The following is a 10,000-nucleotide window of genomic DNA, read 5'->3' as shown; positions in this document are numbered from 1 at the left end:
GAATTTTGGACAGTTTTGTTTGTTTTACTGTTGATCTTTCTCTCTCTCTCTCTCTCTCTCTCTCTCTCTCTCTCTCTCTCTCTCTCTCTCTCTCTCTCTCTCTCTCTCTCTCTCTCTCTCTCTCTCTCTCTCTCTCTCTCTCTCTCTCTCTAGGTTTCTTTATTTATGTGATTGTAAGTATTGTTGTTGTTGTTGTTGTTGTTGTTGTTGTTTTCTTTTCATCGTATCTATATTTTTTTCCTTTATTCAACTTGTTTTTTTCTTTTTTTCTGTTTATCTTTACTTTTTTTTTAATTAATTTATCATGTACTTTCTTCATTCCACGTATGTGTTTCCCCGTTTTCTTGCATTTTCTTTTGTATTTATTTTCACAGTTTTGTAATTATCGTATTTTCACTTCACATATTTTTTTCATTTTCTCGCTTTTCTCTCATCGATTCCTTTCATTTTTTTTCTTTCTTTTTTTTTTTTTAATACCTGTCATATTTTTTTTTATACATTCCTGTTTATTCTCATTTTCCGTTCATTTATTCTTCATTTCGTCGTTGGTCTCCTCCTCCTCCTCCTCCTCCTCCTCCTCCTCCTCCTCCTCCTCCTCCTCCTCCTCCTCCTCCTCCTCCTCCTCCTCCTCCTCCTCCTCCTCCTCCTCCGTCTTCTCTCCACTCAGGTTCCCACGACCAACAGGGGGAGGAAAAGGGTCGAGGGTGACGCCCACCTCCCTCCTCCTCCTCTCCTCTTCTTCTTCCTCTTCCTCCCCTCCTTTCCCCCCTTCTCCCTCTCCTCCTCCTCCAGCGCACCCACTACCTGCATACCTGATGAGCTGGACATGACCCCCCTTCTCCTCCTCCTCCTCCTCCTCCTCCTCCTCCTCCTCCTCCTCCTCCTCCTCCTCCTCCTCCTCCTCCTCCTCTTCCTCTTCCTTTTCTCCCTTTTCCTTTTCTCCCTCTTCTTCTTACTTTTTTCGTGTTTTTTCTTTATCTTCTGTTCTTCATTCTTGTTGTTTCTTCTTCTTCTTCTTCTTCTTCTTCTTCTTCTTCTTCTTCTTCTTCTTCTTCTTCTTCTTCTTCTTCTTCTTCTTCTTCTTCTTCTTCTTCTTCTTCTTCTTCTTCTTCTTCTTCTTCTTCTTCTTCTTCTTCTTCTTCTTCTTCTTCTTCTTCTTCTTCTTCTTCTTCTTCTTCTTCTTCTTCTTCTTCTTGATCTCTTTGGTCTTCTCTTTCCTCCTCCTCCTCCTCCTCCTCCTCCTCCTCCTCCTCCTCCTCCTCCTCCTCCTCCTCCTCCTCCTCCTTCTCCTCCTCCTCCTCCTCCTCCTCCTCCTCCTCCTCCTATTCCTCCTCCTAAACACAATGGGTTGCCTAAGTTTATTTTTTTAAGCCATTAGTTGTTTTTATGTCTGGCTTTGTTTGTTTGTTTGTTTGTCCGTTCGTTCGTTCGTTCGTTCGTTCGTTCGTGGCTTTCGTTATGTTTGTGTTGTATTTTTTTATTTGCGTTTAAGTTTTAGTTTATTTTTTTGTTATTTATCATCTTTTGCTATTTTATTCTTTTCCTTTTCTTATTTTCGTCTATTTTTCTTTATTATTATGTTTTCTTCTTTGGTTCTCGTTTACCAGTGTGTCTCTTATGTGTCTTTGCATTCACTTTATTGTTGTTGTTGTTGTTGTTGTTGTTGTTTATTTATATATTTTTTTATTCTGATATTTGTTTACTCTCTCTCTCTCTCTCTCTCTCTCTCTCTCTCTCTCTCTCTCTCTCTCTCTCTCTCTCTCTCTCTCTCTCTCTCTCTCTCTCTCTCTCTCTCTCTCTCTCTCTCTCTCTCTCTCTCCCACACCTGACTGGCAGTATACGTGAGTGGGGGTAATTAATATCATGAATAATATAAACAATTTGCGTATAGTCACCCTTGATTACCTGTCGCTTGGTTAATTAGGCGCCTGAATCACCTGTCTGGGGTTGATTGTTCAGGCACTTCGGTCGCTATTGCTTTGCTACAGAAAAATGAAGAGAAGTAAAGAGGGGGGAAGAGGAGTAAAAGGAAACGTATTTGATTTTGTTGTGTTTAGTAAAGGTATGAGGTTTAGATGTGTGTTTTTTGGTTTTGTTTATTTTTTGTATGTATTTTTTGTCTTTCTTTCTTTTTTGTGTCTATTGTGTGTCTATATGTCTAGGTGTCTTTCTGTCTATCTGTTTATATCTCTCTTTTGTTGTGGGTTTTGGATGTGTGTGTTATCTTTTTTTGTCTTAATTTTTGTTTATTTTTGTCTTTCTTTCTTTTTTGTGTCTTTTTGTGTGTGTCTGTATATGTCTAGGTATCTTTCTATCGATTTGTTTATATCTTTATTTTGTTGTGGGTTTTTTATGTGTGTTATTGAGTTTTTTTTTTTTTTTTTGTTTTATATTTTTCTTTTTTGTATTGTATTCTTCTTTCTCTCTCTATATATATGTCTACCTGTCTTTCTATCTATCTATTTATATATATATATATATATATATATATATATATATATATATATATATATATATATATATATATATATATATTTTTTTTTTTTTTTTTTTTTTTTTGTAAGTTTTAGATGTATGTTATTAAGTTTTGTTTCATTTTTTGTTTGTATCGTCTTTTTTTCCTTTTCATCCCTCTTTCTGTTCTTTCTATCTTTCTATATATCTGTCTACCTATCTATGTATCTATACGTATACCTTTCTTATGCTCTTTATTGCTCTCCTCCTCTTTCGTTCATTACATTCATCTTCTGTTTTTATTAATTTTGCATTATTAAGTAAAAGTGTAAATAAAAAAAAAACAATGACCAAATATAACACACTTCATCATATACTTACCCTCCTTTTGTCCATAAAGGTGTAAATCATAATGACTTAGCCTGACCAGAGGGACCATGAGAAAGAGTCACTGTTTATGGGACTTTTTAATTAGAATGAAGTGATAGGTGAAGGAGAGGTGACTGTGGGCTGTGGTGAGGTGATGGGGAGCTTGGAGTGGGTGGGATGGTGATGGTGGGTGTAGATGGTGAAGGTGATGGGGAAGCGAGTGGAAGATGCTTGGTGATGGAAATAGGAAGTGATAGTGAATGTTATGGTGATGAAACTGTTTGGGGTTGTTCTGGTAGTGACGATGGGAAGTAAAAGTGGTGATGAATTCTATAGTGATGAAACTGTGTGGTTGTAGTGGTGACAGATGGTGATGCAGAGAGAAACTAGTGGTGATGGTGGTGATGGTGGTGGTGGTGATGGTGGTGGTGAGGGAGTGATGACGGAGAGAAGGAAATATTGGTGATGAAAGGAGGATGTGAGAATGGGAGGAATAATGGTGAGGAGAGAGAGAGAGAGAGAGAGAGAGAGAGAGAGAGAGAGAGAGAGAGAGAGAGAGAGAGAGAGAGAGAGAGAGAGAGAGAGGTTATACAGGTAAGGATAATCTTTACTCACCTGTTCCTCACCTTTGATAACCGCCTCTCTCTCTCTCTCTCTCTCTCTCTCTCTCTCTCTCTCTCTCTCTCTCTCTCTCTCTCTCTCTCTCTCTCTCTCTCTCTCTCTCATTCTTTTCTTTTTCTTTTTTATTTGTTTTCTTTTATTCTTTTTATAATAAATGATTACTTGATTTATATCTTTGCTTTATTTATGATTTATCGGCTTCCATTCCTTTATCATTTTTTCCTCCTCCTCCTTCTCCTCCTCCTCCTCCTCCTATTTCGTTCCCTCCTGCAGCGGGTTGTTTTATGGCTGTTTTGTGGCTTAGGTAAGGAGTGGAGGGAGGGAGGGAGGGAGGGAGGGAGGGAGGGAGGGAGGGAGAGAAAGGAGGAGAAACACGATAGAAGATAAGAATGAATGCCAGAACAGAAGGAACGAAAGAAGTGAGACGAGAGAGAGAGAGAGAGAGAGAGAGAGAGAGAGAGAGAGAGAGAGAGAGAGAGAGAGAGAGAGAGAGAGAGAGAGAGAGAGGGTGGGGGTAAAATATGCAAGGTACTTTTCACCAATAAGGAAAGTTTTTGCAGAGAATCGCATCTGATATGAAAAAGAAAATTGATAGTGTGTTAAGGAAAGAAACAAGACGAGAATTAGGGAGTGATGAACGAACCAGGCAATAAAAAAGAAAAGAAAAGAAAAAAAGTAAAAACACAGAGCAGAGCAAAAATTCTGAGAAATATCTTTTTAGCAACACCTTCTTTTCTTTTCTTTTCTTTTCTTTTCTTTTCTTTTCTTTTCTATTCTATTCTATTCTATTCTATTCTATTCTTTTCTTTTCTTTTCTTTTCTTTTCTTTTCTTTTCTTTTCTTTTCTTTTCTTTTCTTTTCTTTTCTTTTCTTTTCTTCTTCTTCTTCTTCTTCTTCTTCTTCTTCTTCGAGAGAGAGAGAGAGAGAGTTCATTTGTCCTCGACCAATCAGGGCTTAGCAGTTTGTGACATCACTATCATACACACCTTGAAGATGACTCCTGATTAATCTCAAGACTCAAAAAAAAAAAAATCTCCCAAGAAAAAAAGAAATAGATTAGGAAACTCGGAAATCTTTAAAACCCAATGAAAATTATCTTAAAAAAAAAATAAGAGTACTTTTAACTTGAAAACGCCTAAAAACTTATATATAAAAAAAAACTTTCATTCTCTTCATCACTTTTCAAAACGCTGAAAATCGTAAACCACTGAAATAACTCTTGAAAATTGAATTGGAGATACCATTAAACATTTATGGAGATTTAGAAGTCCTTGAAACTATTAAAATAACATGAAAGCCGTATAAAAAGTACTATTAAACCCAAATACACACATAAAGACTATTGGAACCATTTAAATAACTACAGAAAAAAAATATAAAAAAATCATAAAAAAAACAATAAATAAACCACTACATTTTAAGACAAGATATTGATGGGCGAAGAAAACAGGAATAAAAAAACACACAAAAACAACCATAATTTCTCAGTGCCACTAAAACATTCTCATTTGAAAGCGACGCAATTAATTTATGTGGCAAAAAAGTATGTGGCTATTTTTAAGGTAATTAAGGGAGGTCAGTGAGGGTCAGGTGAGAGAGAGAAAGAGAGAGAGAGAGAGGGGTCACCTGAGAGAAGGTTGCCCAGGTGTTTAATTAAGGTCAGGTGTGCCTTTCTACCTGTCTGTTTGTCCTTCTGTCTGTTAGTCCCTGTGTGGATGTTAGCAAAGAAAGCAACGGAGGAACGCAGAGAGAGAGAGAGAGAGAGAGAGAGAGAGAGAGAGAGAGAGAGAGAGAGAGAGAGAGAGAGAGAGAGAGAGAGAGAGAGAGAGAGCAGGTGCAAACTGAAAGGTAATGTGTCGTTATGGTAATGATATGGTGTACGAGAGAGAGAGAGAGAGAGAGAGAGAGAGAGAGAGAGAGAGAGAGAGAGAGAGAGAGAGAGAGAGAGAGACTATAAATCATCAATAACACTTGTTCTTCTTTGTTTCTCTTGTTCTTTATTCATATTTCTGTATATATATATAATTTACTACGAGTTTTCTTTCTATCCTTCTTTCATGTTTTCCTCTTATCTTTCTCCCTTTCATTCCACTGTGCATTTATTCGTCTGTCTGTGCATTTAGTTATATCTTCCTTCATATTTAAATTATTCCTTTCTTTCTTTTCTTCATTAGTTTAATATTCCATCGCGTTTTTACTTTCACTTCATTCTTCTCTTTCTCTATTTTTTTTCCTCACTGCTATTTGCTTTCACTCCACTATCACATATTCATCAACAATTACTTTTCCTTTTTTTTTTTTTCTTTCGTAGTCCTTTTCCATCAAGAACAACAGTGCCTTGCTTCTTACATATTCGCTTTCTCTCATTTTCCTCCATTTATCATCTGTTCTTATCCCTATTTCTTCGTCATCTACCATCTTGATTCTTATATTTTTATTATCCTCTTATATTCTCATGTTCACCTTTCGTTCTTATCTTCCTTTCGTTTCTACTTTCATCCTTTCATATTAATAATTATCTTTTTCATTCTTACACTTTCACCATCTTCCCTCATTTTCTCCCTTTTATTCTTCGTTCTTATCTCCCTTTTCCATCTTCTTCATTCTTTAATATAAATGATGGCTCTCTTATCCATTCTCTTATTCATTCTCTCATCTATTCTTACACTTTCTCTATATTCCCTCATTTACTCTAATTTATCCTTTATTTCTGTCCTTCCTTTCCTACCTTCATCCGTTCATGTCAATACTATCTCGTTTATTCATTATATTATCTGTTCGTACGCCATCACAATTTTCCCTCACCTCCTATACACCTCTCACTCTTTTATCTCCTTCATCCTTTTCTATCTTCACCATTTTATCGCAACTTTCCCTCATATTCATTCACTGTCCTTCACTCTCCTTCACTATCCTTCAAAACATTGACTTCCAGAACCTCAGTCCAACCCACTCGCTATTCTTCTTCCTTCCCTCTATCGCCTCACCTTCCCCCCTCCCTGCCTCCGCCTCACCTGCCTCGCCTGCCCGCCCTCCAGGTGTGCGTGGGGCAGCCTGTAACACCTGTCCACCTCCACAAGGTATCTGAGTAATTTAAATTTCCCGCCTCTTGAAGTGCAGTTTGTCACGCGTTCAATTGGAAACGAAACGATGCAGAGAGTATTGTGGTGGAAGAGAGAGAGAGAGAGAGAGAGAGAGAGAGAGAGAGAGAGAGAGAGAGAGAGAGAGAGAGAGAGAGAGAGAGAGAATGTTATGAGACAATGGAAAGCTAGTGGGGGAAAAAAAAGGAATGCGAAACGAGAATACAATGAAAAAAAAATGATAAGAGGATACGTTAAGAATGACATATTTTGCAACAGTTAGAAGTATTTTTGTGTCTTATCTATCGCTTTTATTTTTGTTTTTCCATCTTCGCACGATTTACTATTTCAAGGTTGGCGTTTCAAATCAACACATCCTTAACTAAACTGCTCAACATATTTAAACATTAATTAGTCTCTTATATAATCAACCTTTCTGGGGCGACTGGCAATTTCTTTCCTTTTTTTTTAGATTTCACTTCTTTCTCTTCATATCCCAGTCAGCTTGTGATTTTATTTTAATTTGTCAGCTTAATAAAAATAAATCAACTATAAGACAATGACACCTCTTTTCAGTCTCTCTTTTTATTTTTCACGTGGTCTCACTTACAATTAAAAATAGATCCATGTATATTTTCAAGGTAATGATGAGGAGGTGCAGATCATGTCATCTTAGTCATTTTCAGTTCAACACATAAACATTAATTAGTCTCTTATATAATTAACCTTTCCGGGGCGACTGGCTTTTTTTTTTTTTTTCAGTTTCTGTTCACTTCTTTCTCTCCATATCTCAGTCTGCTGTTTGACTTTTAAACTTATTTTCGTTAATAATTAAGAATAGAAACGTGTATATTGGTGAGAAAAAAAAATACAAGGGTTTAGGTCAAATTTTTTTCTTTACTTCACCTTTACAGTTAAAAAGAACTCGTATTTTTTTTTTATGTAATGACAGGAAGGTTTAGTCCCCCATATCTCTGTCTGTGATTCTTTTTAACATACCCTCCTTTACAATTAAAAGAGAACCATATTTTTGAAGGTAATGACAGTGAGGTGCAGGTGTCATATCTCAGCGAGTGTTATCAACCGTGCACCTGGAGCCTTGTCAGCTGTTAACTGTTCCTGTTAGCTCCTGTCTGTCCTTGTAAATCACTAACAGCCCCAGCCCCCATCAGTACCTTAGACTACTTAACGAGCTCACCTGACATCGCCCTGAGCCATAACTACCTGTGTACGCAATTAGCCGAGGCCAAGCAGGTGTAACAAGCTCACCTGAGACTACCAATAGGTCCCTTTAACCCTAATAAGCCTAATTAACGACAGGTAGAAAGCTTAACCTGTCGCTCGAGCCCTAAGTCTGGTTTAGGGATTCAGTATTATTATTATTATTTATTTTTGTTTTTAGTTCAGTTGGGTATTTATGGTGAACGGTTGTCAGCTGTTAATATACACTGATAGGAGGGCAGTTCAGTGTTTATTATTGGTGTTGCTTCATGCGAGCGCGTCTCTTGGGATCGTAATATATTTGTCTATATCTATTTATCTCCCTGTCCACTGCCGGCTCATTGAAGGGTGCAGATATTCATGACTAAATATAGGCCTGAGGTGCAGCTGCTTCAAGGCTCCGGTATATTCAGTGTGTGCGTGCCGTGTCTGGCTTGGGATCTCACTCACCTTTTCCAAAACCATTTTCCATTTAGTGTTTTTACCATTGTCGTCTTTTTGGTTTATTATTTTTACAGGTTCTTTTCATTAACTGATTTTAGTGTTATCGTCTTTTTCATCAGTCATTTTTTTTTTGCATTAATGTTTTTTTTATATTTTTTTTCCCATTGTCATCTTTTTAATTTAGCATTTTTTATCGTTATCATCAGTTTTTAGTTATCATCAGTTTTTAGTTAACAAATTTCAGCGATTACCATCCTTTTTCATTAATCACTTTTATCATTATCATCTTTTCCATTAACTATTTTTTATCATTATTGTTTTTTTTTCTTTTCTTTAACCATTTTTAATATTGCTATTTTTTTTTTCCGTTAACCATTGTTGCCATTACTCCTTACTCCGTTAACCATTCCATTAACATTTTTATTACTGTGGCCTTCGTGTGGTAATATTCAAAGCAATATAAAAGTTTGCATGCACACACACACACAAAAAAAAAAAAAAAATCTGCTTGTATAACTAATTTTTGGAAATTTATCTAGAAATCAGTGTCCAAAAAAACTGTACGTCATTAATGGGAAAAATATATATAAAAAGTGAATTATTTCCCTTTGTGCATTGTGAAACACTAATTATTAAATGGATCTAAAAGGTAACTGTTTTAAAATCATGATAAAAAAAAACTATCAACAGTAAAATGATTTAACAAACTTTTTATATTTTGCAGGAGTGGTCATTCTCTTTTGTTATTTTCCTATTTGTTCTGCCCTTGACTGGCCTCCTTCACGCTTAACACCCCCACCATTCTTAAAAAATAAAATGAATAAATAAAATAAATAAATAAATAAATAAATAGTTAAAAATAAATAAAGAATAAATAATAATAATAATAATAATAATAATAATAATAATAATAATAATGATAATAATAATAATAACAATAAATAAAAAATAAATAAATAAATAGATAAATAAATAATTAAATAAAAAGAAAGGAAATAAAGACTTCTCTTTGCTGTCATTACCATTCCAACGCTTATAGTTTCAAATACATCGATCAATAAACATGACCAAGCATAATCACCAGGAAAAGTATATAAACTCTAAAAGCCAATTTGAATCTTATTATCACTCAATCTTAAACATTCTTCTCAACATCTCCCGGTGGACTCATACACGCACACCCACCAGGAAAATGTACAGCTTTTGTTATAAGACTTTATAAATACGAGTACTTCTCATTATCATCATTATTAATCCCCCCAACCCTTCTTTCTTAAAGCTAAACGCATCCTCATATTTCCGGCGCGCCTGCATTGCTCCATTGCCTTCATATTGAGCCAATCCCACCGCTGCCACCATTTGTTTACATGCTGCTATCTCTAATGCATGGTAATGGTGGTGAACAAGATTATGCAAGGGTTAATTAAAATGCGGTGAATTTACTGAGTTTTCTTATGAGGTTAGGTCAAGATTCTGGCTTTTTTTGTCTCTCTCTCTCTCTCTCTCTCTCTCTCTCTCTCTCTCTCTCTCTCTCTCTCTCTCTCTCTCTCTCTCTCTCTCTCTCTCTCTCTCTCTCTCTCTCTCTCTCTCTCTCTCTGTGTGTGTGTGTGTGTGTGTGTGTGTGTGTGTGTGTGTGTGTGTGTGTGTGTGTGTGTGTGTGTGTGTGTGTGTGCGTGCATGCGTGCGTCTGTGTTTGGTACAATTTGTCTTGCACGCTTCAATGTTTGGTAATTGTTGTTCGTGCGTGTGTCTTTACGTACACACACACACACACACACACACACACACACACACACACACACACACACACA

The 10,000-nt window shown here is 36.2% G+C and overlaps 1 long non-coding RNA gene across 1 annotated transcript in view; it reads left to right on the top strand.

Moving 5' to 3' along the window:
- The window catches only part of LOC135094279 (uncharacterized), a 220,936-nt gene that overhangs the window by 55,352 nt on the left and 155,584 nt on the right, over positions 1-10,000 (top strand). The window lies entirely within an intron of this gene.

Source organism: Scylla paramamosain, chromosome 45 (genome assembly GCF_035594125.1).
Source record: "Scylla paramamosain isolate STU-SP2022 chromosome 45, ASM3559412v1, whole genome shotgun sequence".
Classification (NCBI taxonomy): domain Eukaryota; kingdom Metazoa; phylum Arthropoda; class Malacostraca; order Decapoda; family Portunidae; genus Scylla; species Scylla paramamosain.
The sequence above is the reverse complement of the archived record's forward strand: the minus strand, read 5'-3'. Positions and strand labels throughout refer to the sequence as shown.